This window comes from Ictidomys tridecemlineatus, chromosome 12 (genome assembly GCF_052094955.1).
Source record: "Ictidomys tridecemlineatus isolate mIctTri1 chromosome 12, mIctTri1.hap1, whole genome shotgun sequence".
NCBI classification, from domain to species: Eukaryota; Metazoa; Chordata; class Mammalia; order Rodentia; family Sciuridae; genus Ictidomys; species Ictidomys tridecemlineatus.
The window spans coordinates 29,231,667-29,248,978 of record NC_135488.1 but is presented as its reverse complement, the minus strand read 5'-3'; the positions used below and the strand labels follow the sequence as shown (position 1 = coordinate 29,248,978).

Here is a 17,312-nt window from a genome sequence, read left to right as displayed (position 1 = left end):
CCACTATAACAAACAGAGGAAAACTTTAAGTCAACTTTAGCCTTCTAGAAAAATAGAAGTGAGAACTGTTGTAAATATTAAGATTAATTAGCATTTCATTTTCATTTGGCACATACATAACAAATGCTCAGTAAACTTCAGCTATGCTAGTCAAAACACATGCAGGCACACAGGGGTTGAATATTGTTATTAATGCAACCAACTTACAAGATTTACAAATAATCTAAAAACAGGGAATACACAGACATGTGCTCCAACACATATGTATGAATATCTATACATATATACCAAGTTATTACAACTTAAATAATTTGAAATATCCAAATTTATCATATAAATATATACACCCCCCCAAACACACACCCTTACTTTTCTAATGCACAAGAAAATTTCACTAAAACAAATAATATGATAGGTAATAATATATAAATATATAAATAATATATAAATATATAATTAATATAATAGGTAACAAATAAATCTCTAACATGTCAAACATGTAAAATATTTAAATAAATTATTTAAATGTCAAACATGTAAATTATTTAAGCATATATCATGAAATTAAAATTATTGAAATGCATACAATTTTGAAATTAACAAATTGAAATTTTAAAACACTATAAATAATGAATTTCAAGAAGTTATTTAGGAAAAATATATACAAAATAATGATATTGGCTATCAAAATATATTGAATATAACCAAAATTCTGATTCACTTATGTTTGTTAAAATTGAAAAGTGAAAGGTAGACTCCTATAGTGCAAGAATTAAAACCAAGAATCAATAAATGGGATGGATTCAAACTAAAAAGTTTATTCTCAGCAAAAGAAACAATCTGTAAAGTGAACAGAGAGCCTACATCCTGGGAGCAAATCTTTACCCCTCACACATCAGATAGAGCACTAATCTCTAGGGTATATAAAGAACTCAAGAAGCTAGCACCAATAAAACAAATAACCCAATCAGTAAATGGGCCAAGGACCTGAACAGACACTTCTCAGAAGAGGATATAAAATCAGTCAACAAACATATGAAAAAATGCTCATCATCTCTAGCAATCAGAGAAATGCAAATCAAAACTACTCTAAGATATCATCTTACTCCAGTCAGAATGGCAGCCATTATGAAAACAAACAACAATAAGTGTTGGTGAGGATGTGGGGAAAAAGGTACACTTATACATTGCTGGGATTGCAAATGGGTGCAGCCAATATGGAAAGCAGTAGGGAGATTCCTTGGAAATCTGGGAATGGAACCACCATTTGACTCAGCTATCCCTCTCCTCAGTCTACACCCAAAGGACTTTTAAAAAGCATACTATAGGGACACAGTCACATTCATGTTTATAGCAGCACAATTCACAATAGCCAAACTATGGAGCCAACCTAGATACCCTTCAGTGGATAAAGGATAAAAAAAAATGTGGCATATATACACAATGGAATTTTACTCAGTAATAAAAGAGAATAAAATCATGGCATTTGCAGGTAAATGGATGGCATTGGAGAAGATAATACTAAGTGAAGTTAGCCAATCTCAAAAAAACAAATGCCCAATGTTTTCTCTGATATAAAGAGGCTGACTCATAGTGGGGTAGGGAAGGGGAGTATGGGAGGAATGGATGAATTCTAGATGGGGCAGAGAGGTGGGGGGGAAAGGGAGGGGACAGGGGATTAGCAAGGATGGTGGAATGTGATGGACATCATTATCCAAAGTACATTTACAAAGACACAAATTATGTGTCAACATTCTTTATATATAAACAGAGATATGAAAAACTGTGGTATATATGTGTAATAAGAATTGTAATGGAAAAAAAGTACATGTATAAAGACATGAATTGGCATGAACATACTTTATATATAAAGATATGAAAAACTGTGGTCTATTTGTGTAATAAGAATTGTAATGCATTCCACAGCCATGTATTTTAAAAAATAAAATCAATTAAATAAAAAAAATCAAGGAAAAGAAAAAAGTCTCTAAAATTAAAAGTTTATGTTTATTAAAAAAGTGAAAGGTAATCAAAAAAGCATTAATTTAAAATATCAATAAAATAATAGTACAGGAAATGTAAGAAAAGAAGAAAGAAGCAATTAGTCAAGATAAATTTAAAAAATAAATTACTTTAAGAAAAAGATAAACATTAAGTGCATGAGATATTTCTCTCAATAAATAACATAATATCTCAGGAAAGTTGAATTTTCAATTATTTAGTATTTGCTGAAATCTTAGGATACATCTAAATCATTCAACATAAAATAATATTGATTAATGAGCTATTAATATTAATTTTTCAAAATATTTTAAAGCATTAAAATTTAAATAATTAACAGTTAATGTTAGAAAACAAAGATAACAGATGTGAGAAAAGACTTAAAACATACAGATTGATAATCATATTTTTTAAATCTCAGTGAAATGTGTTTTAAGATTAAAATGACAAATTACTAATAAGCTATAGAAAATCCTCCTCATACACAAACAATATATGGTGATGGTGTCAACTGAACAGGTCTGGAAACAATGACCCATCTGGTGAGTCTCTGTACCCACAAGAATGTGACTTTCAAATGCCTGTGCCTTCAGAAGAAATTAGAACCTGTTGGGATATGGCCAATTCCAGATCAACAAGAGCTTGGGGTTGTACCAGACAGCAAGACGGCCATAAAAGACCATTCAAGTCATGTTAGGAAATCTAGGAAGAGGTCTTGCCAGACAAGATACAGTGAACTCCTTCCTGCTCTCATCTCTAAGTACTCCATACACCTTGGAAGCAATGGAAGAGACCTCCACAGCGCTCTAAAGAAGAAAGAGGACAGCATCCCACTCACTGACCTCAGGATGGGAGAAGCAACATAGCGAGAGGGAGTCATGAGCTCCATCCAAGAGAATTTGCCCCAGACCCTGCATTTCCCAACCAACAACCCAGCAACAGAGGGCAGGCCAACCAGGCTCATTCTTCCCTGACTGGATTGGAGTCTTACAAAAAACAGGAGGTCAGCCCCATAAGATCAATGAAAGGGTGAGTGGGGACATCCACTAATGACAGGTAGCCAGGAAATGATTCTATTTCCCCCAGGGAGGGGAAGGGAATGCTAAGGTGGACCAGTACAGAGCTCCTGACACAACAAGTCCCAGCCCCCAACACTGAGCAGCCTGAGGCATCAGCAAAGGTTATTGTGCCATAAATGGCAGAGCCTAGAATCATTCCCTGCCCCTACTGCAGGAGGACTCCTCACAGCACAAAGACCTGGCCTGCTAAGTCCTCTCCTTCTCTGACCTCCCAACACTCCAGTCCTCCATGTGGAGGCATATAGAGTCAGGGCTTGAGAAAACCTATCTGTCCCTCAGGGAGTAATGGGAGCTCCCGAAGTAACACATAAATCAAATAGACCAAACAGCACCATGGAAACTACGAAAATTAAACCATTATTAGAGCAACAGTCTACAAGTAGGCTAAGACCTGTGTATTAAACTAAGTATGATAACTGCAAATATAAAAGGTTATTTCATAAGGCACAAAGTATTCTAATATAATAGCCAAAATGCCCAGGTCATGGGGCTGCAGTTATAGCTCAGTGGTAGAGCACTTGTCTAGCATGTGTGAGGCACTGGGTTTGATACTCAACACCACACAAAAATAAATAAATAAAATAAAGATATTGTGTCAATCTACAACTAAAAAAATAAAAATAAAAAATTTTAAAAATGCCCAGGTCATAATTAACAATCACCCAGCATTCAAAAAATTAGACTATATATATATATATATATATATATATATATATATATATATATATATGCAATCAATTTACACCATTATTAAAATAAATCAGACACTGTAATGATCTAGCTAGTATTATTATAAAATAGCCATAGTAAAAATGTTTTGACAATTACAAATCACTTTAAAAAAATGAAATAGTAGAAAAATCTCACTAAAGAAAAAGAAGTCATAAAAGAACTACATGGATACTAAAGGCCTAGAAAAAAATGCAACAGTAATAAAAACTAATAGCATTGTCTCATAACAAGAGAGGAGATGACAAGATAGAATCAATGAACTTGAGGAATAATCAACATACTTCACCCAACCTGAGCAATAGGGAGAAAACGGATTGATAAAAAATGTGAGTTTCAGGGACCTGTAGGACAATAACAAGATTCAATGTTGGTATCACTGGAGTCTCAGGAGCAAAAGAAAAACAGAATGGGCTAAGAAAGAGTATTAGAGGAAACAATGAGTGAAAAACTTCCTAGAGTTTGTGGGATATAAACCCCTATGACTATAGAATGAACTGAGAGAAATCTACACCATGCCACACCACAATTAAACTTCTAAACACTGAAGACAAAAAAAAAATCCTTAAAGCCAACAGAGAAAAATGGCATGCTACCTATAGGGAACTTAATGTGATGGTTAGCAGGTAAGTCATCTGACATCAAGGAGGCCAAAGGAAATGAGCTGGTATTTTTTCATGCTGTAAGAAAATAATTTTTAATTACAAATTCTGTGTTTAGTATAGATATTTTTCTGCAATGAAGGGGAAATAAAAACATTCTCAGATGAAGGAAAACTAATAAATATTGAAATGTTTTCTCAAACAAAAAGGAAATGTGGAACATAATTTTAGACCAAAGGAAAAATAACTGAAAAAATAGAAATTTGGGTAAGTATTAGTATTCTATTCCTCATAAGTTTTAAAAATTCTTTTGAATGGTTGAAAAATCATGACACTTTTGAGAGTGGACAATTAAAGATGGTCCCCAAATTGCCAGAATTTGACACAATTTTTTTTTTTTTACTTTAGGATGAGGTAAAAGTGACACACTTTTGGAGAAACTATAGTTCAAACTTTGAATTTTGATCTCTTCCCAGGTGAGCAACATAGGATCCTCTCCCATGATGCTGAGCCCAGTAGTGAACCACAGCTCCCAGTTACAAGGACAAACAACTAATTCCCTACAGTGTCCTAATTTGCTAAGCTGTGATGTTCACTAGGTTAGGTATATTTCCTGCATTTCCAATTGAGAATATTTCTAATTTACAAAGGGGGCTTTATTGGAGCATCACCCCATCGTAAGTCAGGGAGCTTCTGTGTACTGAAATATGAAAAAAGTAAGGTGTCCTAGTGGAAATAAGGTTCTCACACTTGAGTCATAGTGGTAAAATGTCAATACCAATAGACTGTGAAAAGTCACACCTGTACTGCAATATGCAGAACCTCCTCTACGAATGTACTGCAAAGAGATGCACCTAAAAACCACTATAAATAAACCATTTTGTGGAATTGGGAATCCCAGGAAAGATTCAAATAATCCACAGAAAGGGCATGGACAGAGAAATAGAGGACACAATGGCCAAAATCTGGAGCAACTCAGATGCCATATAATGTGCAAATGGTTAAACTGTAGCCAAGCACAATGGTGCATGCCTGTAATCACAGCAGCTAAGGAAGCTGAAGCAGGAGGCTCCTGAGTTCAAAGACAGCCTCAGCAATTTAGCAAGGCTCTAAGCAACTCGGTGAGATGCTGTCTCTAAATAAAATATAAAAAAGAGCTTGGGGAGGTAGCTCAATGGTTAAGCACCTTGGATTCAATCCTTGGTACCAAAAAAAAAAACTGTTAAATTGTGGCCCAAATATTATTATGGAATATTATGAAAAATAAATGAATCACTAATATCTGTACAATATACATCTCTAGAAAATTCTGCTAAGTGAAAAAAATCAACTCCTAACAGTTACATATCATTTCATTCCATCTATATGACAATCTAGAAATGATGAAATACAGAACAGACTAGTGGTTTCCAGGGTCCAGGAACCAGAAGAAGAGTGCTATAGGGACAAAGGAGGCACAGCCATAAAAAGATGACATGAGAGGCCCTGTGATGATAGCTGTTCTGCCTGAGTTCTGGTGGTGGATACACAAACCTACATGAGTGATGAGATTTCAGTAAAACTCAATGCTCATAGGCATACACACACATATATACATACACACACACACACACACACACACACACACAAGTGAAACTAGGGGACTCTGGGATCAGTGAGTTTACCAATGTCAGAACCCTTGTTGTGATACTGCACTATAGTTTTGTGAGATGTTACCATTATGATGAAATTCAATGAAGGGCACTTGGGGTATTTCTTACAAGTACATGTAACCTCAATAACCTCAAGATAAAAAGTCAATTTCCTAAAGGATATATAAGCCTAACTGAAGAGGTGCCCACTGACCACAGATGGGATAATTTGAGCATCAAAGATAAAGATAAATAAAAACTGAAAATCATCAAATATAAATGTTTGAATTAACATTATTTTTAATTGATTACCTTCACAAGATGACTGAAAACCGATAAAGATCAGAGTTCTAAGTCCCACTTGAAAATGGTTCATGATTCTCAGATATCGCATGATTAAAGTCTTATACTTCTTTTCATCTCACTAGGAGATCCAATGACTTGAACTCTCTTCTCATCTATACACCACTTCCTGACTGCTAATTTGAGAAAATGGCTGTTTTCCCTCTTACTTGCAGTTATTTTGTTGTTATAATTGTTTAAAATATAGAGGGAAAAATTTTAAAACATTACTGAGTCAAAACATGAGATATCAGTTTTGCTTTTATTTTTTCTGTTGCAGCCATTATTTTCTTATTATCTCACCCACTTCCCTCTCAGACCTTTTGCTTATTGTTCAAAGGGAAATTGGGCAGAAGAATTTTAGGATTTGGAAAAAGCTATTCAAAGTAAAAAAAAAAAAGAAACGAAAAAGTTTCCTTCTTACTTTTCCAGAATCAGTAAGAGCAAAACCCAGGGAAGAAGCATCTCTTATTACCACTCAACCCCCTTCAGACTAGAAAAGCGCACTTCTTTACTATCTTGGATGCATGGATGGATGGGTGAGTGGATGAGTAGGAGGAAAAGAAACAGGCTGCTCCGTGGTTCCAGAAACAAAGCAGCCTGTACCTTGACTATTGCACACAGAAAATATGGCTGGGTGGAACACCTAGAGGAAACATGGCCAGCACACCAGGATGCCAGTGCTCAATTCTGTCCTCAATCCAAGACACAAATGCAAAACAACAGGAGATAATAAGGTAGAGACGTTCTGGGATCTTATCATGTACACCTTTTCCATACCCTGTACTAAATTCCAAGCATTTAAAGGGGTTAGTGAGGATGCTGTCTCCCTTCCTACTCTTTTCCCCAGGAACTTAGTTCCAAACACAGAGGAAACACTGCTGTTGGCTCCTCAGGTGTCTCCCTGAGGTTATGCACACATATTAAAAATAAGTGCAGACACTGTATTGTTTTTCTTCATTCAGACTACCCACATTCTTATGCATCTTGCCCAAAATTCATTTAGCAGTAAGTTTTGTTGATTAATCTATATCTAATTCATTTTAGGGAGGTACTGGGGTTTTAACCCAGGGGTGCTTTACCACTGAGCTATAATCCTAGTTCTTTTCTATTTTTTTTTTTTATTTTGAGACAATGTCTCATTAAGTTGCTTAGAGTCTTGATAAATTGCCAAGATTGTCATTGAACTTGCAATTCTCCTGCCTCAGCCTCCTGGGTCACTGAGATTAGAGGTGTGTAGCATTGAGCCCAGCCTAACTCATTTTTTAACAAGTTGCTTAGTTTTTACTTTATGTATGTAGCAAAATTTAACCAATTCCCTACTGTAGTTCCCATCCCTAGAGCTTACAAATTATGACACTATATATTCTTACTTTTATGTGTGAATTATATTAATTAACTAATTAATTTATTAGCCTTACATGTCTTTGTAATACTGATATAAATAATCCCCAAATGGTCTCAAAGACATCAAACCAATATACTTCCACCAGCCAAATACCATCAACCAACAAAATATGTCCAACCTGAGGCCTTTCCCACTTTGATATGACATCCTATTTGAGTGTAGCTCATTTTTAAGATTCACTTTTATCTTTCTGTAGTAAGATTGATCAAACTTTTCATTTGTTTGAAAGTCATCTTGGAGTGTTTTCTTTGTTTGAACCATACGTTTATATTCTTTGCTCGTTTTCAAGTATACTATTTCATTGATTTAAATATTGTAAAATAAAACCCTATTCCCAAGTGTACATAATCTATGGCCAAGCAGCTCAGAGGAGAAGACAAAAGCATAAGAAGCCTAGTAACCCACCTAGAGAGTCTTGGAGAAGACAATGCAAACCTGAGCCACCAAACCCCTCCAACCACCTCCTCTCCTATGACTATGTCTTAATTTCCCTCTCTTTGTACACAGAGAGTTGAAAAAATTAAGAGTTGGAAAAATCACTAACAATAACCTTCCTGTTTTCTCCTTCAGTAGAGAACAAATGACCCAGAAAACTCCAAGAAGGGTCAGAGCCCAAGGCATGTTTGAGTCCAGACTCAGCCACGGACTGGTCACAAGACCTTGACAAAGGGTCTCAGCGATCCAGACTTCAAGTGCCTTATTTGTGAAGTGGATATGGCAGCAGTGCCTGTCTCTCCCAGTGGTACACAGGGCTGCTGGTTTGCTTGGTGGCCTCCAGCTCATGGCCGTGAACATTAATTGCTGGAACTGGATCTGGAGGCCAGAAATGTGGAAGTTCACAGAGGTGCAAGGTCTATAAAAGAGCCATGTCTTGTCCGCCTCAAGAACCAGATGCTGTGTTTTCTCACAGAACAAGTACATCCACAGGACTCCCCATACTGGTTTCTCAGAGAACAGCTGTTTCACAGGGTTATCATTTCAAACAACTCTATTAATAAAATGTAATTACATCTACTCTGGCAACATTCCTGAATTTCAATAAAATCATCCGTGTTGAACATTTTCTTTCACTTGAGAGCCTCACTCCAGACTGAACCACTGAAAACTTGCTTTGAGACCACTGATTTGATGCCTGAAGTCAGAAAGCAGATTGCTATGAATTCCTTTCCCTTAGCAGGGCTCCCTGGGGATGACCTTAACCTGCCTGGAAGACTGGTGGTCTCACAAGTCTCCTTCACACCCCTCTCTGTACAGGTAAAGAATCCCCAGTGCAGAACCTGTGCACCTCCAACCTTAGGCTGGCTCTATTTATAGACTGCAGTCCCGGACAGCTTCTGCTTGGCTAACATTTTTCATCTTTGATAAGTGTCCAAGACAAGCACTTTCATTTCTATTCAAGTTACTTAATCACCAGGCTTTATGTCCATTTAGTGATAAAAATAGAAAAAGCCTTGTATCAATCTTTAATCTTTGTGACTTTGCTCTCATCCTCCCAGAGAGGTAGCTCTGAAGACAGTTAGAGGTCTAAGGATGGGTGAAATGTCACACATTGCTACGCAAATGAATTTTAAAAAAAGGTTGTCAGTGCCTTTAATTAGCTAACCAGTATCCCAGACTGATGATGGTAAAAGCAGCTTTACTGTATAAGGTCCTTATTGCTTGACAACTAACATCATAAATGTGGCCAATAAAAAGAACCCTGGGCACAGAATCTACCAAACTGCGATTTGAACCATGCACTTTCATTTACTAACTAATAAACTTGGAAAAGCAAACCTCCACAATCCTATTTTTCTAATCTGTAAAATCAGTCCAAGAATGACTATCCAACCTGGTTCTTATGAGAAATAAATGAGATGTCATTCAGAACAGTGTCCACTATGGTTCCTCAAACCGTGCAGAAGTAAACAGTGATTCTATCTATGTTTGAGGCAATAAAATTGTTAATATTAGAGCCCCAGAACCACAAGCAAATGTATCTCCCATTTTCCCCCTTCTCTCATTCTAGATTCAAACAAAATACACCACAACAAAGAGATGAAACTGAAAGTCAACCTTTCCCCCATTACAACCTGACATCCCAATCCCAAAGCTTGAAAGGAACTTCTTCCATGAGAAATGGTCTTCCTCACCTGCACTGTCATGCAGATGCTATCTCCTTCCCACCCAAATCAGTTACTCTTAGAGTAGAAAGTGAATTTTATCCACAGGTGAATCCCCACTTAGAGGAAAAAAACTGATGTATAGCCGAACATAAACCACTGACTATGACATCAAAAAGAACTGGACTCAGGTGCCATTTCTGCCACCTACTGGGAGAACTTGACAAGGTTATTTAACCTAAAACTCAGTTTTCTCCCTGCAAATGAATAGACAAACTCTAGATAGGGCAGAGGGGTAGGAGGAGAAGGGAGGGGGCATGAGATAACTAATGATTGTGGAATGTGATGATCATTATCCAAAGTACAAGTATGAAGACACGAATTGGTATGAATACACTATGTATACAACCAGAGGTATGAAAAATTGTGCTCTATATGTGTAATGAATTATAATGCATTCTGCTGTCATATATAAATTTTTAAAAATGAGGGTGACAACTGCTAATCCCCATAGTAAATTGAAGGCACACATGAGGTTTCTAGTGAGTGTGGGCTCTTAACCATGTATTAGATAATTTTCCCCCAATATCTCTCCTTCTGTATCTACTGAATATATTTTAATAAGTTAAAAATTACATTTAAGAATTGATGGGCTTACTAGTCAATAGTCTCATTTCTTAAAAAATAAAGTTATGACTTATTACTGGCTGTGCCACTTGTCAATTTATCTTCTTGCAATTTGCAACATACCCTTTCTTGCCCATTCTACAATAATGGAGCTGCACCCTTTCATCTTTCTCCTTGGGCAGATAGCACAACATTAAGCTTTGCCAGTATATGACACTGGAGGGATAATGGAGGAAGGATTTTCTCTTCTTGATTTGAGTGTGCTACTTCTGACAGGCTCCTTACTGGGCAAGTCCCTGGCATCCATTTTTTTCTGCTTCTGGGTACCTGCTGTGGGCACAGCCAGCAACAGATAACATCTTCAGACACAACAGATAACATGTTGAGGGCCGCAAATCAAGTCAAGATGGCGCCTGGCAGTTTGCCAGGAGGAGTGGTTTGTGAGGCAACTGACACCAAGCCATTAAGATGGTGGAGATTCCTTATTGGCTGATTGCCCTATCTGGATGATGCTAACTGAGTCAAGCTGTGTGTAATCAGTTAGGAATATATACCTCTGCTGTTCCGTAATAAAGCAGTTCCCATTTCAACCTTCAAGTTGCTTGTCACCTCCCAGTTACTTTGCCCAGCCAGACTACAGCAATAACATCTTAGGGAATGTGGCTAGTGCAGCATGTTCCCATGAATGACTTCCCCAGGCACGTCATTGTGAACCTTCCAGAGTTGGAAAGTCTAGATATCTGTCACAATATTCTGTCACTTCGGATTGAAAATTCTCAGGTGCTTCAGTGACTTATCCCACCATCCAGAGGGCCATCATTGTACTATCTCCAGTGAAGTATGGATCTCAATCCAGAATGGAGAAGCCATTTCCAATTGTGATCCTTCCTTGAGTGTTCTGGGTTCATCCTGGGATGAGAGCTCTCCCTTTATCTGCGATTACTGCATTCCTTGGCATCCTCTTTATTATTATAACAATCTCATTACTCCATTATCTTTTTATAGTAATAATCATTTATAATAAACTTGGCCTGTTTTCTCTTTTTCTGCTTAGATCCTGAGTGATACACTGGATAATAACAAAATGGACACTGTGCTCAGAAAACATCAAAAATGCAGACGCCATGAAATAACTTAAGAAGAAAAGGTTAAAAAAAATCTTAACTACGTCAAGATCACTTAAAGTATCAAAAAATAAAGTTTTAAACACAGGCATTTTATAAAAGAAAAAAGTAACAGAAGTGGGAAGCCACAGGAGTTAATCCTGGGAAGGTTGATGTCTTGATGCCCTCTGAAAGGTAAAGCTCTGCACAAGAGTCATAGGTTGGCTACAATCCTGCGGTGGGGCAGAGGACAGGGGGCCACATGGTTCTCACCCTTTGACTCATGTATCCAGTACAAAGTTCAATTTGCAGAAAGTAATAGACTACAGGAAGAGCTAGAAATCAAACATCATTGACCAGCTTCCTTGCTACCAGCTGCAAGCCATTGTTAGGCTGCAGAAATCTGCTCAGGCACAAATTAGTAGACCCCACAGGGACAGGTATGTCAAATGTCTGCATCAGTAACTTCAGAGCAAACTATTGTCAGAATAAAAAAGTCATTCTTGGTTTTCTGACACAGTAGTTCTCTAGTGACCAAAAGGAAAAGGAAGTAACACTTAGCTCTATTTCTAGGGAAACATTTTAATTAAGAGAGCAACTTGAGCAACCATTTCTGCTCTAATAGGGAAGGAGACAAAAACCTTCATACTTCAATGCCATTTAACAAGATCTTCATTACAACCATTTGCACCACTGCACTGTGCTGGCTCTGCAGGTGATACAAGTGGATGAGACTGGACACAACTCTGGTGAGTTCAAGGGATTCAAATCTAGGATTTCCTTTTACAGATGGACGAGTCCTCCTTAGAGAAGCAATAAGCCTGAGGTCACATACCAGAGTTAGGAATGGTAGGACCAAAATCTAGCTTTCCCAACAGACACATTTCTAATCGTGACATCATGCTTCCTAGTGCTGCCCATGATCTTACAGATTTCCTGCAAAAATGACGACTTTGTAATGGAGAAAATTACATTAATTAAGACTAAGTAACAAACACAGACATGCATCACATAACTAACAGGACCCATTCTGAGAACTTTCATCATCAGACTGTCATGTTGTGCAAAAAACACAGAGTGTTCTGACTGAAACCTAGCTGAGGGAGGCCTGTCAAGGCATGGTCAACACAAGATGGGTGAAGCTGCTGCAGATGTAGCACGGCAGGCTGTTTTACAGTATACTTCTTTTTCCCCACAAGGGAAAAGAGTACACTCTAAAATAACAATTAAAGCTCTAGCATACTAAATACATAAATCAATGTCATTTATTATTATTATCAAGTATGATGTAATGCACAGTTGTTTGTTCTGTATTTTTATAAAATTAGCAACACAATAGGTTTTTTCGTACCAGCATCACCACAAACATATAAATAATAAATAACAGGTCACACTGTGACTTTATGACTGCTATGTCATCATGAGACCCATAGGAACTGTTCAGCTCCACTATAATAGACCACCATAAATGTGACCCATCATTGACTGAAATGTTCAGATGTGGTGCATGATGGCATTTAATATTACCCATCACTCCAACAGTATAGATCATATGACACAAGTGACAAAGCAGCAACTCTCTGCCTGCTCTGTGGGACTTGAGACCATGTAAACTAGAATGAATTTTCATAAAACTAATTCATCCTGGGTACAATGCTGTCTGCTCAGTTGCCCCATGATCTGCAACCATATAGAATAAGTAAAAAGGTCTACACTTTTATCCCTACCTGTAAAATCCAACAAATTATTAAGCAAGAACCAGTGAAATCTTTGCTTATTCTTTCAAAATTCTCATTATCCTCAGAACACACAAGGAAAGTACATCTTCTCACCACAACTCTTCCTAGGCCCCACTTGCTGAGAAGAGTCACTCCATACTTCTACTACATTGACGGTATCTCTTGTTGAATTGTTTCTTCAGCTATTTCCTTCTATTTCCCATTGCAAGACAAGACCTTCCAAAGCAGACACATCATGCTTTGTTGTATGGAAAAAATATAGCACAGTATGTGACATTGTAGAAATATATTGCTATTATAATGATGTTAACATGGAATAGTATATTATGTAATCATAAAGAAGAAATTCATGGGCTCTTCCACTGAACCACATCCCCAGCCCTTTTTATTTTTTTTATTTTGAGACAGGATCTGGCTAAGTTGCTTAGAGCCTTGCTAAGTGGTTGAAGCTGGCTTTGAACTTTCCATCTTCCTGCCTTAGCCTCCAGAGTTGCTGAGATTACAGGTGTGCACCACCACACTCAGCAATCTCTGTTTTTTAAATGGTAACTATAGCTCATTCAGTGTATTGTGATATGGATAAATTGGGATGTTTCTGTTATTTTTTATATTCTATTCTATTCTTAAGACTTTTTTCCCACCTGTTTTTAGGATTTGTTGATGTTTCCTTCTTTTTAAATTTTTTTCAGTGCATTTTTCCTTTTTTTCTTTTTTTTTTTTTTTTTTTTGGTGTGGATATCATGTCCTCTATATCTACTGTTTTAGTGATTGCCCTAAAAATATTCTCTAAATACTTGAGCTTAAAAAATCTAAATTGAATATTTTAACCCCCTTCCTGAAAAATACTCTCTATACTTACATAGTATTGCCCAATATTTTGTGTTCCTTTTTAAAATCTCCACAAATTAAACATCATCATAATTAATTTTTTTTACAGACAATGTTCACTTAGGTTTACTTACATAATTACCATTTTCTGGGCTCTCCAAACCTTTGCATGGTTTTTTATTGATTTTTAAAAAAAAATAAATGACAGAAGAATGCATTACAATTCTTATTATACGTATACAGCACAATTTTTCATATCTCTGGTTGTACATAAAGTATGTTGACACCAATTCGTAGCTTCATATATGTACTTTGGATAATGATGTCTATCTATCACATTTCACCATCCTTGCTAGTCCCCTGCCGCTCCCTTTCCCTCCCACTCCTCTGCCCTATCTAGAATTCATCCATTCCTCCCATACTCCCCCTCCCTACCCTACTATGAGTTAGCCTCCTTATATCAGAGAAAACATTTGGCATTTGTTTTTTTGGGATTGGCTAACTTCACTTAGCATTATTTTCTCTAATGCCATCCATTTACCTGTAAATGCCATGATTTTGTTCTCTTTCATTGCTGAGTAAAATTTCATTGTGTATATATGCCACATTTTTTTTTATCCATTCATCCACTGAAAGGCATCTAGGTTGGCTCCATAGTTTAGCTATTGTGAATTGTGCTGCTATAAACATTGATATGGCTGAGTCCCTGTAGTATGCTGATTTTAAGTCCTTTGGATATAGTCCGAGGAGAGAGATAGCTGGGCCAAATGGTGCTTCCATTCCCAGATCTTATTTCATAATCCCAAGGACCTTGGGACAAGTATGCTGTGCTAATTTTATTGACAATTAATCTAAGAATAAGAGAATTGTACCATTTTCCACATCTTGACCCTGGGGAAAACGGCGATTTCTCTTTAGACCCTCTCCTCAACCAGCCATCAGCTTCACCCCAGGAGAAGCCTCCATCAATTCCTGGCCTGATTACCGTGGTCTGAGTAGGTATGCATCTGCTGGACTTAAGGCCTAAGATTTGAGACTTTAGATCTGGCACTTTAGCTTAACTTTTTTGTAGTTGCTTGTTTTGGGTATGTCTGTCATGAGCCCATCATGTTAAGTGTGTTTCCAGGGGTTAGAGTTAACTTAGAATTGTTTGCTTTAGATTGAGTATGTCTATTGCAGTACCTAGCGTTAAGGATTCCCATTTTCTTGATTAAGAACCTATAGAGTGAAATTGTATTGAGTGATTTGTGTGAATAAAGCACTGAAAAGGGAAAATAAAAGAAATTCATAGGCTTTTTAAAATTTGATATAGTTGATATAGAGTCATTCTCTGAAATTCCTAAACTATCTAGGACCCTGATAAATTTAATATACTAAAAGAATTACATAAAATTGGCTCCATCCCTGGCCTGAGCATCTCTCCCTAGCACAGACATGGAATAACGGTTGGGGGCAGAGTTCTCTTGACAGCAGGGATAACTCATGTTCATAACCTATTATCTAAATAATTGCCATTCCATTATGAGAGTCTAGACGTTTGCAAATACTCTTTCAAAATACTCTTTCAAAACCATATTTCCAAGATTAAAAAAAAGTTGTAAATAACATTCAGCATATGCAAAGATAAATGTAGTTCCTGGGGTAAGTAGTAAGGACAGAAAGCTTCCAAGTAACTTAACTGTAACCTCATATAGCGCTATGAAAACTACAGACACTATAATTTCTAGTGACTTGTAGGACAGAAACAGGAAACTTGTAAAAGTGAATTTGATCAAAAATGACTTATGATCATATGATCACATGGCACTTTTAAGTATTTAAATTGTTAATGCTATTTGAAGCATAGAAATTGACAGAACTGGTATCTCCTTTTCTGTGTGTGACAGTAAGATCAAGTCATTCCCAAGTCCTTGGTAAAATGTCCCCTTTTGAGGTACCTACAGGCTCACAAGCCACATGAGACAAGAAAAGACCCTAGGAAAAGATCATTAGAAAAGAAACCAGACAAGGAAAAAAACCCAGACACAATTGTTGAAGAAGAAATTGCAAATATTGATAATAATATATTCTGTGATAAACAGATTCAAGAAGTTAAAAATATAAAGGAGGGAAAGCAAGCAGAACCTCCCAAACAGAAACTCCTGATGGGGAAACTCTTTTGGCCACTTCATCTCATCTTATTCTCCACAGGGTCATATATAGCCTCATGCTGAGTTGGAAAACATCACTTACAAATGTTAACGAATACACCAGTTTGTATGTGCTATGTCTGCCTTTCTCAAGTACCAAATGCATGGACCCAAACAGATTAGCTTTTGTTCTCTGCATGTTCCTAGAACTGTTCCCCTCTGCCTAACCTGAAACTGCCCTCCTTTCTCATCTTGCTTGACTTGTTTTGTTGTTGTTGCTTGTTTTGCGTTTTGTTTTGGTTTGGTTTTGGTACCTGGGATTAAACTCTGGAGAGTTTAACCACAGAGCCCCATCCCCAGCCTCTTTTATTTCATTTGGAGACAGGGTCTTGCTAAATTGCTTAGGGATCCATAAGTTGCTGAGGCTGCTTTGAACTCACAATCCTCTTGTCTCAGCCTCCGGCACTACTGGAATTACAGATGTGTGCCACCGTGCCCAGCTGTCCTTGACTTTTAATATTAAAGTTCTATGAGTTCAGTACATTCATGATTCTAAATAATATTCCCTGCCTCCAAAGTATCCTCTAAAAGATGGACTCAATAATCCACATCTCACAACCAGAGTAACAGAAACAAACAAACAAAAAAACCTCATGCCAAAATAAATAGTAATCAACATAAGAAAATTGTATATAATCCAGTGTAATAATTATGTAATAATTATGTTTGACATATTTAAAGATTTCTTCCTGGTAGGACCGATGTATGGTAAATGAGATTCCCATTCATTTTAACTTACCTTTTGAATGACCTTATTAATCTCTGAAGTATTGGGTGTATACAGTATTTTTCCATGTAATATAGGCTTTAGGAAAGACCACACCAATGCACCATTTGGAGACTGGAGAATTTGTTGGTAAAGGCTCAAGCAAAATGGTGCTGTCACAATTAAGAGAAAAAATTAAAATGTTACATAACACAGATGGCCAGGT

General features: G+C 36.9%; 1 pseudogene; it reads right to left on the bottom strand.

The window, feature by feature from the left end:
- LOC144368937 (ATP-binding cassette sub-family A member 13-like) overlaps nucleotides 1-17,312 on the bottom strand; it is a 405,121-nt pseudogene that overhangs the window by 298,901 nt on the left and 88,908 nt on the right.